This window comes from Panthera onca, chromosome B2 (genome assembly GCF_046562875.1).
Source record: "Panthera onca isolate mPanOnc1 chromosome B2, mPanOnc1 haplotype 2, whole genome shotgun sequence".
Lineage (NCBI taxonomy): Eukaryota > Metazoa > Chordata > Mammalia > Carnivora > Felidae > Panthera > Panthera onca.
In genome coordinates this window covers 129,764,197-129,783,788 of record NC_138343.1, presented here as the reverse complement: position 1 = coordinate 129,783,788, position 19,592 = coordinate 129,764,197, and the positions used below count along the sequence as shown (strand labels likewise).

Genomic DNA, 19,592 nt, shown 5'->3' with positions numbered 1-19,592 from the left:
AAAACCTGAGAGAGGACAGAACGTAAAGGAATGTGACTCAGAGAATGGAGGACAGAAGCAGACCTGGTCCTCTGGAAACATAAAATGATTAGGGGCACATATTTCACAGAGGGTGAATCCTGATCTCATGGTGGAAAAAGAATATAATATGATCCATATGACTTAGGTGTGCAGCAGGGCCCAGCTGGGAGTTCTGGATTATTATTAGTCCACAAAATGTGCATTGAGGGGTGTGGAGAGGGGAAATGGCATAGGAGAAATCTGGGTTAGAACTATTTTTAGATTTTCAAACCTCTGAATGGAAATATATGTTTGTCTACAGGAAGGATACTTGGGAAAACTAGCCTGTCAACTTCCTTGATGGCTGGACTTTTATCACTCTAACACAGATAACGTCATGACGGGCAATTTCACTGGCTGGCTGTTTACTCTGCCCAGAAGGCTCTTTCTCCAGGAATCCACACAGCATATTCCTTATCCCAAGAGGCCTTCTCAGTGAGGCCCACCCACCCATGCTATTTAATGTAGAATTCTAACTCTCCCATCTGCTACATTTCCCAACATCTTCTACTATGCAAGGTAGGTGTTTAGTTTGTATGACTATTGTCTATTGTCTGTTTCTCTCAGAGACAGTATAAGCTCCACAAGTCCAAGGACATTTTCTGGGTTTTTGTTTGTTTGGTTGGTTTTTGTTTTTCACTGTGGTAAACAAAGCACCCGCATCAGTGTTTTGGGACCTAGTAGAGCTAGGGGGCTTAGAATTGCTTCCTGGTGGAGGAAAGAGAGACAAGAGAGACAAGAGTACTTTCAAAAGAGGAAACTAAATGCTGGCAGAAGAATAAAGGAGTATGTCACTGTGTGCACTTAGGGAACTACAAACACTAAGTGCTGAAGAGCCCAGCAGATATCAGGTCACAAAAACCACTGTATGATGTCCTCACTAAGCATCGGAGACAACCAATAATGGGCACTGGGAAGCCAGTGAAGAGCTGGACAAGGTGGTGGTGGTGGTGGTGGTGGTGGGGTAATGACCGTCATATTTACATTTCTGGTTTTTACGATATCATAGTCAAGTCTCCTAGATTCATGAAAAACAAATCTGAGTCTGAGAAACCCCCCTCCAGAGGTGGAGAATCTATTTTCCTTCCTAACCACATTAAAATTCAGCACTTTTTGAAACACCCTCTCTGCATAGGGCGTTGGCAGGGGAATGTCTTGTGAACTCCTTTGACATGCCAAGGTAGGGGAGTAGAAGAGGCAAGTGCGGGCAGGTGGGAATCATGCCAAGTAAGGAAAAATGTGGGGCTCAAGCCCTAATGCCAAGTCACCAACCAAAGACCCTAAAGAGCATACATTTAATAATATCTGTTCACACAATATTTTGCAAATTTAATTTTGCTATTCAATTTGTCCTATTTCAATTATATTTAATTGCATGTCAGAAATGGGTTTAACTTTGAACAGTATTGTACATATAATCATTTCACCACCTTTTACCTCTCACTTAGACATAAAAGAAAACCAGCATTTCCTAACCACCTGGTGAACATTAATGATAAGATAATTAGACTCCAACAGAGTTGTTTTGTATACAGAGCTACAAAGTGGCATTCAGCTGTAGGTTCTAATATCACATAACTTCTATGTGGGCTGCCTTAAGTGAGTATAGCATAATCTGATAGGAATTTTTCTGTCTTAATGACTTTATATTTTCATTCAAAACAATCCTGTTCTCAGGCAATAACAAGGATTGGCAAAGATGTGAAGAGGTTGGAACCCTCACATACTGCTGGTGGAATGATAAAATGGTGCAGCCACTTTGAAAAACAATTTGGCGGTTCCTTCAAACGTTTAACAAAGGGTTACTATATGACCCAGCAAGTCCACTTCTAAGTATATACCCAAGAGGACTGAAAGTTTAAGTCTACATAAAAATTTGTACATGGATATTCACAGCAATATTATTCGTAATAGCCAAAATTGTCAACACAGCCCAAACATCAACTGGCGACCAGATAAACACAATGCTGTATATCCAAAACATGAAAATCTTCTTCAGCAATAAAGATGAATGATATACTGACACATGCTACAACATGGATGAACTTTGAAAATGTTATGCTAAGTGAAAGAAGCAAGGCACAGAAGCCCATTACTATGAAATGTCCAAATAGGTAAGCGTATAGAGACAGAAAGTAGAACAGTGGTTGCTTAGTGCTGGACAGTTGGGAGAAGAGTGGGGGAGTGACTGGTCATGGGTACGGGGTGTCTCTTGGGGGATAATGTTCTAAATTTGGACAGTGATGATGGTTATACCATCCTGTGAATACACTAACAGCTACTGAACTGGTCATTTGAATTTTATACTATGAATAATATCTCAATAAAGTTATTATTAAAATAGTAATTCTGTTCTTTCTCCCACAAAAGTTCCCTAGGTCATGTGTTTATTTCTATCCTCTCTCCCCACCCATCTGCAAAGTAATAGCTCATTGTGTATGTTCAGTATGCTCCCACTCTCAGAGTTTCTGGAGCACTTCCTACTTCTCTAACACAGCTCATGCTGATATTTTGTCACCATGCATCTGTCCCCTCCATTACATTGTCAGTTCTTCTAGGGTAAGGCTCACATCTTAATCATTAGAAATTCTCTTCAGTGCTTGCCTAGACATATATAGGAAGTACTCAGTAACTGCTTAGGGAATAAGGAATAAAGGAAGAACTGCTTTCAGATTAAATACCTGGTAGGATTCCACAACATAGAAGAGCAAAATATAACGAAGTCTCCCGCATGCGATTATTCTAAATTGGAATAACTACTGGATTCCATTTCGCTCTGGATTTGACCAAATAATTTTCTGAGGCAAGGTTAGTTTTTGCCTATCGCCTAATTATCAGAAGTACTTTTTTAAAGATTTTATTAAGTAAATATCTACATCCAACATGAGGCTTGAAATTACAACCTCGATATCAAGAGTCTTACGCTCCACAGATTGAGCCAGCCCTTCCTATCATCTAATTATCAGCTAGTAACTACTAAGTATTTTACTTTATTGTTGATCATTGTTTAATTAATAGCAAATATTTTCTTTTCTCCCTGGATAAACAAGTAACAGAGTTCACTGAAAGGGGTGGTATGGGCTCACTCCATCTTCCCTTTTTTGTCCACAACCTGATCCATGAGGTAACTAACTGTATAGGACAAAGTTTCAAAACTATTGCAGTCATTACATCGAAGGTTGAGTCTGTTATTACTAGTGTGTATCAAATCCATCTGAAACGCATTGGCTTAAAACAATGACAACTTATTTTTCATGATTCTTTGGATTGGCAATTTGATCAGGTCTTCTGCTGGTGCCACCAAAGATTACTCCTGTGGCTATAGTCATCTGTGGTTTCACTGGGGTTGTGAGTCCAAGCCGAGCTCATTCACATGTCTGGAAATTATTGTGAGCTACTGGCTGGCATACCTCAGTTTCCCTCTGTGTGGTCCTCTAAATGCACAGTAGGTTGGACAGGGCTCCTTCAAAGCCTGGTAATTAGTGTTCCCAAAGAGCGGAGTGAAAGCTGCAAGATCTCTTAAGACATTGGCTCTAGAGCAGCTCTGCCCTCTAGAACATTTCAGCAATGATAACAATGTTACAAAACCATGCTGTCCAATATGGTAACCACTGGTTGCTCGCGACCATGTGGTACTTGAAATATGCCTAATATAATCGAAGAACTGGATTCTAAATTTTATCTCGTTATAATTGATTTAATTTAAATATAAATGGTCACATATAGCTAAGGGTTACCACATAAGACAATGCAGTTCTAGAATTTGCACTTCGGCCACATTCTATTGCTGGAAGCAAGTCTTGAGGACCCGCATAGACTCAAGAGAATGGGGAGATACAATGCATTTCTTGGTGAGGGGAACAGCAATGATCCTCATCAGAGGGGCCAAGATATACAGAATCATGATTCACTGTCGTAACAATCTACCACACAGGATAAAGGGGAAAGGGAGGGTTGGGGTAGGAAGGCATCTCAAAGACAGCGATATTTGAAGAAAGAGCTGAAGGAAGTGAGGAAGCCAGCCATGAGACTATCTGGCAAAAGAGGAGGCAGGGAGAACTACAAATACAAAAGCCCTGAGGGAAGTGCTTGCCCGGCTTAGCAGGCTGGCACTGTCAGAGCCGGCTACACAAAGGATGAGGGTGATAGCTTCTGAAAAAATGTTTCCTATCATGAAAGTTAGAGGGAAGTAAGTCTTTGTGGTTGACAGGAAAGGCACCTAGTAACTACATATTTCTTATACCGCAGACATCTAGTTACCTTGCTGACTCAAGGTCTGGCCATTAACCTAAGAATGCTCTCTGTGACAGCCTTACCACAAAGCTTATGCGTTTTCCATTCTAATAGTCCAAAGACCTCAATCCCTACTCTGGGCAAGCGCATGTGAAATCAAGCTCTGGCCTGTAAGCACTAGACCAGATCAGCTGTAAGAAGGAGGAAGATACAAAATCATTTCAAAAACTAAAACTGAAACTGTATTGTCTTTTATTCATTATTTTTTTTAATGTTTAGTTATTTTTGGGAAGAGAGAGAGAGACAGAGCATGATGGGGAGGGGCAGAGAGAGAGACACACACAGAATCTGAAGCAGGCTCCAGGCTCTGAGCTGTCAGCACACAGCCTGATGCAGGGCACGAACCCACGGACCACAAGATCATGACCTAAGCTGAAGCTGGATGCTCAACCAACTCAGCCACCCAGGTGCCCTTGAAACTGTATTTTAAAAGTTACATGCTCTGAAGTTTTTAATACGAGGACATATGGTCTCAAATACCTCCAAGTCAAAAGTAATGAATGAAGAGCACAATGTCCCATGGCCATAAGAAAATGTTCAACTTCTCTCTCATCGTAAGGTGGCATAAGAGCATATGACAGAGTTTTCCAACAAAGATTTCCACCAACAAAGACAATTTAAAAGATATTAAATTCAGATAATCTGAAAGAAATATGCCAAACACAAGAGTAGACAGCAATTCATACACAATGATCCCAGTCCTTCAGGAACTTACAGTCGACAGAAGAGAGGAGAATGCTGATCACCATGTGTGACGTGCCACAAATCTTTGAGAGAAGTACAAACAGGGCACTGAGGAAAGAGACAGAAGGTGGAGGGAGGTAAAGGAGGCACAAGCAACCTTTCCAAAAACATGTGAACTGTGTGTTGAAAAAGAGACCGGAATTAGATTCAAGGTAATTAAGGGAAAAGCAATTCAAGGAAACAGAATGAACAGGTGAAGTAATCTAGTCTCCCATGGTTTTCCCTGTGAAGCAGCTTCCGAATGCTCGTTTAAGCTAAATGAAGTCCTGGAATGTCTGATTGATGAAGACCTGATTCAAATATCAGACTTTAACTACTAAAACCACAGTGTTTTCATTCTCAACAGAATTTCTCCCAGCCCAACATCCTGTTTAGCAGAGTCCACCTTTCCTATCATTTCTGGGCCCCTTTCAAACTCAGCATGCTGTTTGGCCACTTACTGGTATTCTTAGGCGTTTCTGGCAACAGGGTAAATATCTCCTTATTCAACTTTCAATGCTAGAGAGAGATTCTCAATGATCCTCCTGTAATGTCTAGGAACACTTCTCTCCACTTGCTATAATTGGGAAGGAAAGGAAATTAAGAGATGAGAAGGAACAGACCTTCCTTCACTTATGATGGGGTTATGTCTGGATACTGTAAGTTCAAAACATCATAAGTCAAAAAATGCACTGAGGGGCACCCGGGGGGCTCAGTCAGTTAAGCATCCAATTTTCGGCTCAGGTCATGATCTCACGGTTCATGAGTTTGAGCCCTGTGTCTGGCTCTATGCTGACAGCTCGGGGGCCTGGAGCCTACTTTGGATTCTGTGTGTCTCCCTCTCTCAAAAATAAACAAACATTTAAAAAAATGCATTGAATATACCTAATCTACCAAACATCATACCTTAAATGTGCTCAGAACACCTACAGTAGCCTACAACTGGGCAAAATCATCTAATACAAAGGCTATTTTAGAATGAAGTTGGCAGTCTCATGTAATTTATTAAACATTGTACTGAAAGTGAAAAGCAGAATGGTCTCATGGGAACAGAATGGTTGTCAACAGGATCCGTCCTTGGCCCTTTTGTGACTGCATGGTGGGCTGGGGGCTGTGGCTACGATTGCCAAGGATCATGGAAGGGGACATCCTGCATAACACTAGCCCAGGAAAAGATCCAAATTCAAAATTCGAAATATAGTTTCTCCTGAATTCCTATGGCTTTTGCACCATCACAAAGTCGAAAAACTGTAAGTCCACCATCGTGATGTCAGGGACCGTCTGCATAAACAAGTGACTGGGGTGCCTTAAGTCTGAAAGTCTCTCAAGTCAATCAGCTGCTGTTCATTTTCGTCATGAACATGGCATCGGCTCACTGGAGTGGCTGAGTAACATCAGTTACTTCTGGCAGCACCGACATGGGCAGGATCTTAAAAGTCACTTGATATGAAAATAAGGTCTGAGGAACTCTGGAAGAAGCAGAGGAATCCTGACATCCGCTTCTGTCCTAAATTGGCAACTCGTTACTCTGCACTGAGACAAGGGGAGAAGAGACATACCTATGTGGGTGTGAACTAAATCCTGGTATCACCCCTTCCTCTGTAAGGAACAACTGTCTCCTCTCCTTTCTTTTTTATTTTTTAAATAATTTATTTTTTTTATTAAAAATAATTTATTGTCAAATTGGTTTATTTATTTTTGAGAGAGAATCCTAAGTAGGCTCCACGCTGTGAGCACAATGCATGATGTGGGGCTCAAACTCGCAAACCGTGAGATCATGTGACTTGAGCCAAAATCAAGAGTCAGCTGCCCAAACAACTGAGCTACCCGGGCGCCCCTCTCCTTTCCTTAATCTAAAGCCATAATCCAAACTGTCTCTATAAAAAGTGCCAAAGTTCACTGAGATGCACTTTTCCTAAAATTTTCTAGACCATAATACTAAAATTACAGATAAAGCAGATCTTTTGGTTCTCCTGCTTAAAACCCTCCAGTGGCTTCAAATGAATTCTAAACTTCCTACCAAGATCTGGACCCTCCCTGCTCTCCAATCTCAACTACTAAAAATACCCTAATTTCTAGTCTCAAAGTCTTCATTTCTGTTCCTAGAATATGCCAAGTGTTCCCTCCTCATGCCCTTTGCAATCCAGAAAGTTTTTGCTTCAAATCTTCAAAAGCTCCTTCTCCTTGTTTAGATCTCGGTGCTTGGTATATATGTGGGATGAATGAATGAAAAAAGGAGTAAGTGGACTAGAAAGAATCAAGGAAGGCAACTCCCAGGAAATGGGAGTAGTTCATAGGAAGCTGGTCTGCAAAGAAAGCAGCATGGAATGGCTCTGAGCAACTGAGGAAGGAAGGAGTCATCTCCTTTAGCCCGTCAAAGAAAAAGTTATTTCTCGACACACTATCTGTGTGCTTTCTTGGCGCTCTCACTGGCCCTCATTGGTCAAAGAGATTCCCAAGGGTTGTCCTCCCCGACCCTTTAGCGTCACAGCACCAAAACCGTCCTCGCTATTAGTATAAACAACACCTGTTCCCCAGCAGGGCCAGGCCTCTCTCTTCTGAGCCTCTCCAGCTCCAGGCATCTGCTTTGCTGGAGCATTCAGCACACGTGCCTGTCCTGACTTCTTTGCGGACCTGACTCCTACACCGGACTGAGCCCTCTATGAAGGCACACATCTATTCCCTAGAGGGTAAAGCAGGACCTCAATGAATTTATGTATGAAAGAATAAGGAGATATTTAAAAAACCATTCAGCGGTATAGTAAAAGCAGAGATTAGTAGCCAAAAGCCTGTGTGACAATCCAGTGCACGCCGTGTAGGCACGCCCTTACCTACCATGAGCCCTTGGGTTTGTCTTGAAACTTCTCTGCATGTTAATAACAAAACCTCTCATTTTACTAACTTCACAGGTGAGACAGTGAATGTGAACATATCTCAAAATTGTTCAGTGTTGTAGAATGAGTAGTTAACTTTTAAAATGATGCTAACCTCAAGTTTTACCAACATTCTCAGCTCTTCTCTAAGACAGAATTCTTCCCTCAGCTTCAATTCACTGCAATCTGTGAAGGAAAGTTCTAGCTATTTTATCTACAGCTTTGGATGATGGAGATGGGTGCCCAACCTTCCATTAGCAGGAACAAGTGAATTTAACTCTCTTAAGGGAACAATTATTTCATTCTGAGAAAAATGGAATTATGTGATCCTCCAAGATTAGGCAAAAATGTCTGGAAAGTATAAAACTAGGTTCCAAGCTTCTTATGTCCCCTTAGATTTTTAGAAGTGTAATAACTTTTTGTGAACCAATTTGTTCCAGACTAAAGTAGCAAATTAAAGCTCTGTGATGGTAAAAATAGTTAGCCAAATGATATCACATACGCTAATTTAAATTTTTTAAATGTTTATTATTTTTGAGAGAGAGAGACAGAGACAGAGAGCAAGCAGGGGAGGGGCAGAGAGAGAGAGGGAGACACAGAATCAGAAGCAGGTTCCAGGCTCTGAGCTACCAGCACAGAGCCTGATGCAGGGTTCGAATTCACAGACTGTGAGATCATGACCTGAGCTGAAGTCAGCCGCTTAACCGACTGAGTCACCCAGGCGACCCACACATACACTAATTTAATATAAATACGAAATTTCTCCAACTGATTAGTCTAACAATGGACATCTTTTTTCCAATCCTTCAAAGGACAATTAAATCAAACACATCCAACCAATTCTCTTTCTTCTCTTTGAGAGAGAAATGGAGTCAGATACCTGACATCCTAAAACTGCTTTCTAAACTCCCATACTGGCATGGAATACCAGCACTTTAATGCTAATAATACAAGGTCCACAGCAAAGAGGGGGAAAAATGAGAAATCACAGGCAAGGGTGCAGTGAAACTTCACTTTCATACATTGTTAGAGGCGGAAAATTGGTTCAATCACTCGGGAAAGTAGGTTGGCAATATATCAAGAATCATTACTATGTTCATATTGTGTGAAACAAGAATTTCACCTTTGAGAATATATCCTAGGAAAATGATCAAGAAAAAGCTACAAACACAAAGGTTTTCGTTATAAAGTTATTTATGATTAAAAAGATTTGAAAGCAAATTAAATGTCTAACACCTGGAAAATATTTAGGCTCACTAGGGTATGGCTACACTAGGGACCATTACATAACCTTGAAAAATTACTGTGATAATGACGGCATAGCAACATGAATAAATAGACATGATATATATACCTAAGCAAAAAAAGTCAGGATTAAGACGATATGCCCTATTAGAAATAGGAAATAGTCACCCAAATGAAGACGGTTGCATTACAGTAGTAAAATTAAGGTCAATTTTTTGTTCTCTATTTCATAAAATCTGTCATGATATTTTCACAACTTAAAATTTAAGAAAGGAATACTAAATGGAATCTAGTTCATTTATCACTGAACAAATTATTACTTTTATTTATTTTTGTTTTTTTTACTGAAGTATAATTGACATACAATATCCTATTGGTATCCTGTGTCCATCGTAGTGAATCGATATTTTTATACATTACGAAATGATCCCCATGGTAAGTTTAGTTACCATTTGTCATCATATAGAGCTATTACGATATTATTGACTGTATTCCTTATGCTGTATATTATATATTCACGACATTAAGTTTTTTTAACTCCAAGTTCGTATCTCTTAACACCATTCACCTGTTTCACCCATCTACCAGCCCCTCCCTACCCTGGGAACCAACAGTTTGTTTACTGTATTTACGAGTCTGTTTCCATTTCGTTTATTCATTTGTTTTGCTTTTAGGACTCCACATGTAAGTGACACCATATGGTATTTGTCTTTCTCTGTCTGACCTATTTCACTTAGCGTAATATCCTCCAGGTCTACCCATGTTGTCACAAATAGCAAGATTTGATTCTTTTTTTAATGGGTAAGTGATATTATCTATATATAGCACATCTTCTTCATCTGTTCGTCTATTGACAGACACTTAAGTTACTTCCACATCTTGGATATTGGAAATAAACACACGGGTGCATATATGTCTTCAAACTGATGTCTTCGTTTTCTTCAGATAAATGCCCAGAAGTGGAATTGCTGGATCATATGGTAGTTCTATTTTTAATTTTTTGAAAAAATATGGAATGTTTCACGAATTTACATATCATCCTTGCACAGAGGCCATGCCCATCAATCTTCAATAATTCCAGTTTTAGTGTAAGTGCTGCCGAAGCAAGCACAAATTACTACTCTTAAAGAATGGCATTATTAGAGCACCTGGGTGGTTCAGTTGGTTAAGCAACCAGGACTCTTGAATTTGGCTCAGGTCATGACCTCACGGTTTGTGAGTTTGAGTCGGGTGTCAGGCTCCATGCTGACAGCACAGAACTTGCTTGGGATTCTCTCTCTCCCTCTCTTTCTCTGCCCCTCCCCAGCTTGCGCTCGCTCTCTCTCTCTCTCTCTCTCTCTCTCTCTCAAAATAAATAAATAAATAAATAAACTTAAAAAAAAAAAAAGAAGACAGCATGATGCTTCAACTAAAGGCACAGCTAGAGGCTGGTATGGCTGAAACCAGTGTTTAAGAGAGAAAACAGTAAGAATGAAGTGACCATGGTGTGAGTAGGAGGCAGGTCACATCACATAGGGTCTTGTAGACCATTCTGAGGACTGTGACTTTTATTCTGAATCAAATGGAAAGCCACTGTGGAGTTTTGATTCACTGGAATAGGAACACGCTGGGCACTGTACTGAGAATAAACAGAGACTAATAATTGTAGCTCCTAATAGCAGTAAGAGGTAATCAGATTCCTATTTTATATTTTGAACATGGAACCAACAGGATTTTCCAACAGATGGAATATGAAATAAAGACAAGATTGAAGGTGATTATTATTTTTTATGTAAGCAACCAGAATCGAGTTCTTTCCATTGAAATGAGGGAAGATCAGGGAGAATGATTTTGAGCAGCAAGTTCAGGAATTCAGTTTGGACGTACTAAGTTTGAGATGTCTATTAGATACCCAAGTAGACATGACATGTAAATAGATACGAATTTGGTGGTGACTGACATACAGATGGCATATAGAACCAGGAGACCCGATGAGTTCAGGAAGGAATGGCTACAGAGGAGTTGGCATGACCTGGCTCCTGGTGCATCCCACTTTTAGGAAGCTGAGAAAAAGAAGAACGGGTCAGGAGAGGAGATTGAGAAGGAGCTGCCAGTGAGGTAAGAAGAGAATCTGCACAGCGTAGTGTTCTAGAAGTCAAGTAAAGAGAATGAACAGAGGAACCATTAGGGAGTTGACAGGAAAGGAAGGACTGAAAATAGACCTCTGGTCACATCGCAGCAGACACTAACACACAGAGACAGGGTAAGTTACAATGAGGGGTGTGTGAGTGAGAGTGGGAGCTCAGGATGGCTTACTGACTTGAGAAAAAGAACGCGAGAATTAAGTTTTCAGAGGCTTTCATTACTGTAAAAGTGTTGTTTTATGTGTGTCAAAACATAAACATTAATGGTTTTTTTTTGATGCCAGCAGGTCTGACTATATAATTCACAGAGCCCCTTGTTCAAATGTTACTAAGAATTTCAAGATGGCAGCACCAGAGCATTAAACCAAGTGCAGGGCCCTGTTAGGAGTGAAGGCTTATGTGACTGTAATTGCATGGGACACACAACCACAAAGCCGGCCCTAGACGCAAGGCATCTCAACTTAACAAATAAAAGTACTGCTGGTACAGCAGGCTTCCTTAGTTTCTTGTTTAAAAACAAAACAAAACACTTAACATTTATTGGAGAATACAAGCAGAAAAAATAAATGATATAAACATAAGGAGAATCTGTTAGAATGTAATTTACTTTTTTTTCCCCCAACTTGCTTTCAAAGCTAAATCAGCATATATGGATCTGAAGTCATTATAGTATGACAGCAAAAAAGGGCAGAAGAGTCATTAAATTTGATAGCACTAATAAAACTACATGAGAAAAGGGAAAGAAAACAGGCTTACTTTTCATTAGTATGCAGACAAAATAAAAAAAAAATCTCCTTCACAGTGCTTTAAAAGTTTTGGTTAACGTCCCTAAATGAACATTTAATATATAAATTCATTTTGGTTCCACCCCATTGACATAAAAAATGATGCCTGAGTCAGAATACTAAGTATAAATGCTAAAACTAAGATAGGAATGCTTCACTTTCTCACAGTAGTAAAAGAGTATTCCTTCCTACACTTTTCAAAATACATGCACATGTAAATGTATTCCTTTATTCGGCTAATATATGCAATATCTACTTTACCAGGTACCATATAAGGTGCTAAACTTGTACTATTTTTCTCTTTCAGCTTTATTCTAAGTATAACTGAAAAGGCCGGTAAGCAACACCTCTTGCTTTATTGCACATTCCAGGTCATGCCATGACTCATTTGGAGGATTTTCCCTCCAGGAGTTTTGGTAACAGTCTTCAGTGAATTTTTACTCCAAAGATCCCTTTTTAGCTCAAAAGCTACTTGCTCTGTGAAGCCTTACCCAATCTTCCCAAGTACAGACAATCATTATTCATCTGTGCCTCCCTGGCCATGTGTTCATGCTCACATTACTATGCCTTTGTTATCCATTATAGTTACTTGTTTTCAAGTCTCTGCTTGTAGATGGTGAGATCTGTGACGGCAAAATTAGTCTTATGAAGTGTTAGATGCCCAGTACCTAGCAAAGTACATGGCATATATCAACTGCAACACAGAAGTTTGTTTAACAAAGTATTAAATAAATGATACCAGGGTAAATATATCCAGAGGTGGTTCATTAGAAATGGGCTGTTCTATTAAGGGGGTGGACTGTATATAATTGCTTGGTTTTACATACCTCTATTTCCTGCTCCATTTGTTGTCCACTCTTAATTTCATCGCCAGTGATGGCTATTAAGATGCCTTGCCTCTCCCTCTAAACTTGGATATTCTATGGCCTTTTGGGGTCAAGTTCCAATGATACCTATGAGGCTTAGGACATAAATCAACTGCAGACAACTACATGGAGTGTGGCAGGTAGGTGTAGCCTCACTTTGAGAATGGCTGCTTCCAGGAATGAATACAAGTAATAGCTTTACTAACAGTTCTTAGTGGGCTATGCATTTAATAAGGAGGAAGTCAACATAGGTGCCAATGGCTGGAGGGGAACTTGGAAATTAATCAATTTTAGAAAAAGGTCAATCTCCCACATTAGGTAACTTCATCACACAGCAAGACCTTGAAATTACAGATTTGAAGTTAGAGTGTCAGATTACCATATAGAGACACACACAGCCTAAATTTAATGGTGGCATGTTGCTGATTGAAAGACACTGTTCATGGGGCGCCTGGGTGGCTCAGTCGGTTGAGCGTCTGACTCCAGCTCAGGTCATGATCTCGCGGTCCGTGAGTTCGAGCCCCGCGTCGGGCTCTATGCTGACAGCTCAGAGCCTGGAGCCTGTTTCAGATTCTGTATCTCCCTCTCTCTCTGCCCCTCCCCTGCTCATGCTCTGTCTCTCTCTGTCTCAAAAATAAATAAACGTTAAAATTAAAAAAAAAATTAAAAAAAAAAAAAAGACACTGTTCGAATTTGTTACTTTAATATGTAAGTTTGCAAATGTATTTTGACAAGTCAGTTTAAGGCCCAAATATCCTAGGGGCACCTGGGTGGCTCAGTGAAGCGTCAGACTTCAGATCATGATCTCACGGTTCATGAGTTCAACCCCTGCGTTGGGCTCTGTGCTGACAGCTCAGAGCCTGGAGCCTGCGTTAGATCCTGTGTCTCCCTCTCTCTCTGCCCCTCCCCTGCTCCCACTCTGTCTCTCAAAAATAAACAAACATTAAAAAAAGACCCAAATGTCCTGACTCTTATACAATAAGGATTGAATATAGGAATTTTAAATTGAGTTAAGTAAAGGACAGAGGGGCCCCGAGGGAACAAACTCACTAAAATTATATCGGAATCGTACACTTTCAATTATTTTTAGTGATTTCCTTTTATAAAAGCAAACATGCATTCTATCAGAAAAAGGGTGTTACGGCTCTGACCACAGCCTTTACATAACTTAGAATTTACATTGTTCAGAAGATGAAGTGCAAAGTGAACAGCAAAAACAGCAGTGGCAATTTTATCCAATGTTAAAGTATGTGACTGAAATAAACCTGTAACATTACAAATGAATGCTATGTGCACTGAAGGTGCTTTCTAAGTAATTGTTGACTGAATGATAATCTCGCATTCTTGAAAATGAAGCTGCATGTGAGCGACCTCAATTTCTATAGAACTTTAAAAATGATATGAAAAACTTAGGTCATTAGGTGGGAAAATTCAACTATATGCATTTATTCTAAAAGTCATTAAAAACACTTTGTTTTAAAGTAGTAATTTATTTTGATATTTGAGGATATTAAATATATACCCACATAAGAAAAAATAATACGACTCTGTGGGGTTTACAGCTGATACTTATAAAGACTGGAAGGTGACTCTAATTTTACAAGTTAATCCTAGATAGTAATGGGGGACTATTTCTGCTGGGCAGTATTAGATGGTAAATAACAGGTATCATAGGGTTTTTTTAATGTTTATTTATTTTATTTTGAGATAGAAAGCAAGCAGAGGAAGGGCAGAGAGAGGGGGAGAGAGTTTGAGAGAGAGAGAATCCCAAGCAGGCTCCACGCTGTCAACGTAGAGCCCGATGCAGGGCTCCGTCTTCCAAACTGTGAGAACATGATCTGAGCTGAAATCAAGAGTCAGATGCTTAAGACACCCAGGTGCCCCAGTATAGTTTTATTTAATTAAAACAGCTCATACACTCCAGACAGTTTTAAACAAGAGGAAAATGATCAAAGCTATCAAGACAAGCTCCCAGTAGTTATGGGAAGAGCTATCAGCAACTACTGACTGTACCTGTACCATATGCTTTACCCTCAGAGCCCTTGACATATTCTTTATTATTATTATTATTACTTAAGGAGTTTGCCTCTGTGCATATATTGTGAAAGCACTGAACGAAGTTATTTATCATCATTGTTGCTGAAACCTATCAATGCTCTGTCTGAGTCACTGGTTGAAACATCCAAGAAAGTATAAGCATTTAATTAAGGGTCCAAAATACACTGATGTTTTATAATATCAGTTCTTGGGACATTTGTTTGACAGAAGAAAGCATGCCAATCCGTGAGTCATTCGTTTCAAGGTCAGAGAGAGATTTTAAGCAGAGACTGTTACGGGGCTTTCTGCTCACTCAACATCCAGGACTGGTACCTTTCCCCAGCAGCATCAACCCTACTGACTACTTTGCTTTTCTGCTTTGTTTCTCATCTATGGAATGCCTGCCATATTCTGGAGTCCAACTTTGCATGTTTGATTTTCCTTGCTTTTTTTTTTTTTTTACATTTTATTTATAATTGCTAGGTGTTTAAGCAGATGAAGTTATCTGAAGCATGACCTTATAGTACTATTCTAACTAAAAGTCTCAGAGCCATCCCTTCAGCATTTAAATATATAATATTCCATCTGGATACAGCCACAAGCATGGAGCTTTTCAGAATGAAAATTATTAAAATGTGTCACTGAAGTGCAGAGGCTGTGCCTTATTGCCCTTTGTACATTTAACATTGTTTTCAACACATAAAGCAGTCAGTGAATCGTGTGGGTGGGTGGGTGGATAGATGAAGTGATTAGCAATGCCGTTATCAAAGAATGGTTATGAAAAAGTGTCATTAAATCACTGATGCACATATAAAGGACTAGAATATAGAAATACAGGTAGGAACCAGAAGACTTTGAGAGTGAGTTCCCATAAACCAACCTCTAAGTACCCAAGTGATTGCATGCATAAATCTGAGAGTCTCTAACCACGGTTATCTGTGAAAGCAGACTGGATCCAGGATAAGGTCATACAAATGCAAATGTAAGATAATGTATATTGATTTTATTTCTTTACTTATAAGTTATGGTAGCATTCAAAAAATGCTTTGAAAGGTAATTAGATTCATGGTTATACATTTATCATTTGACTATAAATCTTTGATAAGTTAACTAAAGCAGTGCATACAGACGTGTCTTATGAGCTTGGCCTTTCCATGATAAGCTGTTTTCTTTTATTAAGAACAAAAAATAAGGGGCACCTGGGTGGCTCAGACAGTTGAACGTCCAACTTTGGCTCACGTCATGATCTCACAGTCCATGGGTTCGAGCCCCACGTTGGGCTCTGTGCTGACAGCTCAGAGCCTGGAGCCTGCTTCGGATTCTGTGTCTCCCTTTCTCTCTGCCCCTCCCCTGCCCACACTCTGTCTCTGTGTCTCTCTCTCTCTCAAAAATAAATAAAGATTTAAAAAAAAATTTAAAAAGAACAAATAAATCATCTTCTAGCCTCTAGACTTATATCCTGTGTAATTCTCAAATGTCTCAATGACTTTATCCTATTCCCTCAGTAGTCTAAGTTATCTCTGAAGCCACCAATAGGCTAAAAAATATAGTTATGACATCAAAATTTACAGTTGCCCAAACATCATGAATCTTAGGAAAAATAAAAATTGTGGACACAGAACAACTAAAATAAGAAACACACTAGAAAATATAAGTCCTAGTTTAAAGAACTCAAACAGCCATTGCTTATTGAGCACTTACTAAATGTATTGTGCTAAGTGACCTATATATACTCATGGTCAGAAACAGGACTGAGGAGGCTGGACAATCGACTCCAGAGCCTAGATCACAGAGCTAGTGAGTGGAGGAGGTGAGAATTGAAACCATGTCTACCTAATCCCATGTGCTAGTTCACTAACTAACTTTGTATAGAAAGGCCAACCATAAGGTCTCTGAGCACTGACCGCATACAGCCTGCTTGAGATTCTCTCTCCCCCTCTCCCTGCCCCTTCCCCACTCATGCTCTCCTGGTCTTTCACAAAATAAATAAATAAACTAAAAAAAAAAAAAAAGAAGGGCCCAACATAAGGTACCTCAGAAGAGAGGGTAATACACCACTATCCAAAAAGGAAGAGGAAAGAATATTTTCAATGAACTTGAATACAAAGTGCTGAGGACAGAGATTAGTCGGATGTCTACTTAGAATTATTTTATTCAAATTGTTCACATAACTCTTTGACATCAGCATTTGATATCCCTTGAAGCAGCTTTTAAGTCACTTAGTGGTTTTCTAACATACAGTAACCCCACGTCCACCTAAGGCATTGAGACATAGCTTTGTTTTTTACTTTGTATATAATGTCACTGGAAATTTTAATGTAATACTTAAGTGCTGATTTGTGTAATATCAGCACAGGTGGTTTTTAATGCATCTTGTAAAGTGTATTTGTCTTATCCACAACAGAAAGATATATGGCATCACTTTTAAAATTGATCTTTAAAAGACTTGTATACAGTGAAATTCAAGGCTTGCATTTATGAGGTCATAACTTCCTGGAAGAGTAAACAAATCAGTGTTAAATTTCTTTGTCCCCCTTTAAAAAATTCCATCTGGTAATCTCTAGACATTCTAATTTAGTACTGAGAGATTAGGTCACATTAGTTTGACATAATACTATGTTGTTCAAAATAAGGTAATTTAGACAGCTAGCTATCTGCAAGGAAGAGTTAGGTTAGAAATCAAATACAAGGTCCCCCTCTTTCTATGGGGAAATTTTAAGGAACAAAATAACTTGCCTACTATTAGTATCAAGCCATTTAAGGGTTGATTTTGTTTGATTCCAACTATGTATTTTTAAGCTATAAAGCAAGAGTTCTTCAAAATTAAAAAGAGTTTTTAAACTTTATTAGGACAACTAAAAACAAAAAAATAGCAAGAAATTAGAAAAAACTACAGTTTATAATAACAGACAAAACTAAAGGGAAAGGCATCTAAATTTAATGCTAAACATACCTGTGAAAAAAATAGTATAGAGATTATTTTGTTCTGTTTGAATCTACATCATGATGTTATAATTGAAAAGAGTTCTAGAATCCCTTATAAAGAGAAAAGATCAGAAATAAGAGTATACAAGAACTAATAACATGCTTGAATTATCAGCCAGGGACCAAAGCTGGGGGTTAGAGAAATGGATAGTTAGACAGACAACCAGAGATTTGGGACAGCAATGCACAGTCCACAGCTCAATCACAATCCTTGTTGGAAATGATTTCTCATAACACAGGGAAGAAACAGAGACTGTAAGCTTAAGCAGGGCAGGCATAGGCTCTCCCCTGACTGTAAGCTCCACACAGACAGGGACTGTGTCTGTTTTCTGCATCCATGTTTCTCTGGTGCCCTAGAAATTGCCAGACATGGGGGTAAGTGATAGGTATTTGTTGGGAGTGAGAAAGGAAGGGAGGGGTGAAAAGTCAGATTTCATTAAAACACACCATGGGTCTCATTTTCTTCCACTATCAGTGAGGGGGCTAGACTAAATTATTTCTTGGGCCTCTTACAGTTTTAATAATTGATCATTCTAATTCTAAATAAAGATTGTTCCTGATAAACAGAACCCGAAGGCAGGGGTCAAAGACATCTCCAAGGACACAGGAAAGTAAAAGCTGACCTGAAACAGAGTAACCATATGTACAACCAAAGGGATTTTAATTTTAAGATCACAGATAGAGAATTATATTTAAGTTAGAACATTGGCAAGGTTGAGGTTCAACTACAATTAGACTATTCAATGATTATGGCTGGCAAAGTTTAGTAAGAAAGGTAAATAATTACAGGTAGGTGTCACGTCTTTAAATATTGACCTAATTGTATTAATGCATAGTGATTTGCCCTCACTGTAATAATTTATAGTGATTAGAAACATTATACTTGACAGCTGGGAAAGAAGGTTACTTTTGATAGAATGTGACTGTGATTGGAAATAAGGTCCTTAAAGATGTAGTTAAGTAGGGGCACCTGAGTGGCTCAGTCAGTTGGGGGTCCGACTTTGGCTTGGGCCATGATCTCGTGGTTTCTGAGTTTGAGCCCCGCATAGGGCTCTGTGCTGACAGCTCGGAGCCTGGAGCCTGCTTCTGATTTTGTGTCTCCCTATCTGCTTCTCCCCTGTTCATGCTCTGTCTCTCTCAAAAAAAAAAAAAAAAAAAAAAATTAAATTAAAAAAAAAAAAAAAAAAAGATATAGTTAAGTTAAAATGAGGTCATTAGGGTGGGCCCTGACCCAACATGACTGGTGTCCTTATAAAAGGAAGGTATTTTGAGCAGTTTTAAAAGATACAGATACTCACCAAGAGAAAGCCAGGTGAAGACACAGGGAAGAGATATCCACAAGCCAAGGAGAGAGGCCTCAGAAGAGGCCAACCCCACACCTTGACCTCAAACTTCTAGCCCCCAGAACTGTGAGAAGATTAATTTCTCGTTTAAGTTACTCAGTCTATGGTGTTTTGTTATGTGGCCCTTGCAAACTAAATCACACCTCCACAAATCTCTGAAATCTCTTCTATAGTTTATTTCTGGCATAACAGCCTGCTTAGTTCTCAGAGTTATGCATGATGCTTGTGTCAAAACATTTATTAATACATGATATTAAGA

The 19,592-nt window shown here is 39.2% G+C and overlaps 1 protein-coding gene and 1 non-coding gene across 12 annotated transcripts in view; both read right to left on the bottom strand.

Annotated features, from left to right (window-relative positions):
* Positions 1–19,592, bottom strand: part of UTRN (utrophin) — a 569,571-nt gene that overhangs the window by 115,813 nt on the left and 434,166 nt on the right. The gene's annotated exons all lie outside the window — the stretch shown is intronic.
* Positions 10,199–10,305, bottom strand: LOC132668096 (U6 spliceosomal RNA). The gene has a single exon (XR_009605465.1). It is a non-coding gene; the product is annotated as a U6 spliceosomal RNA (small nuclear RNA).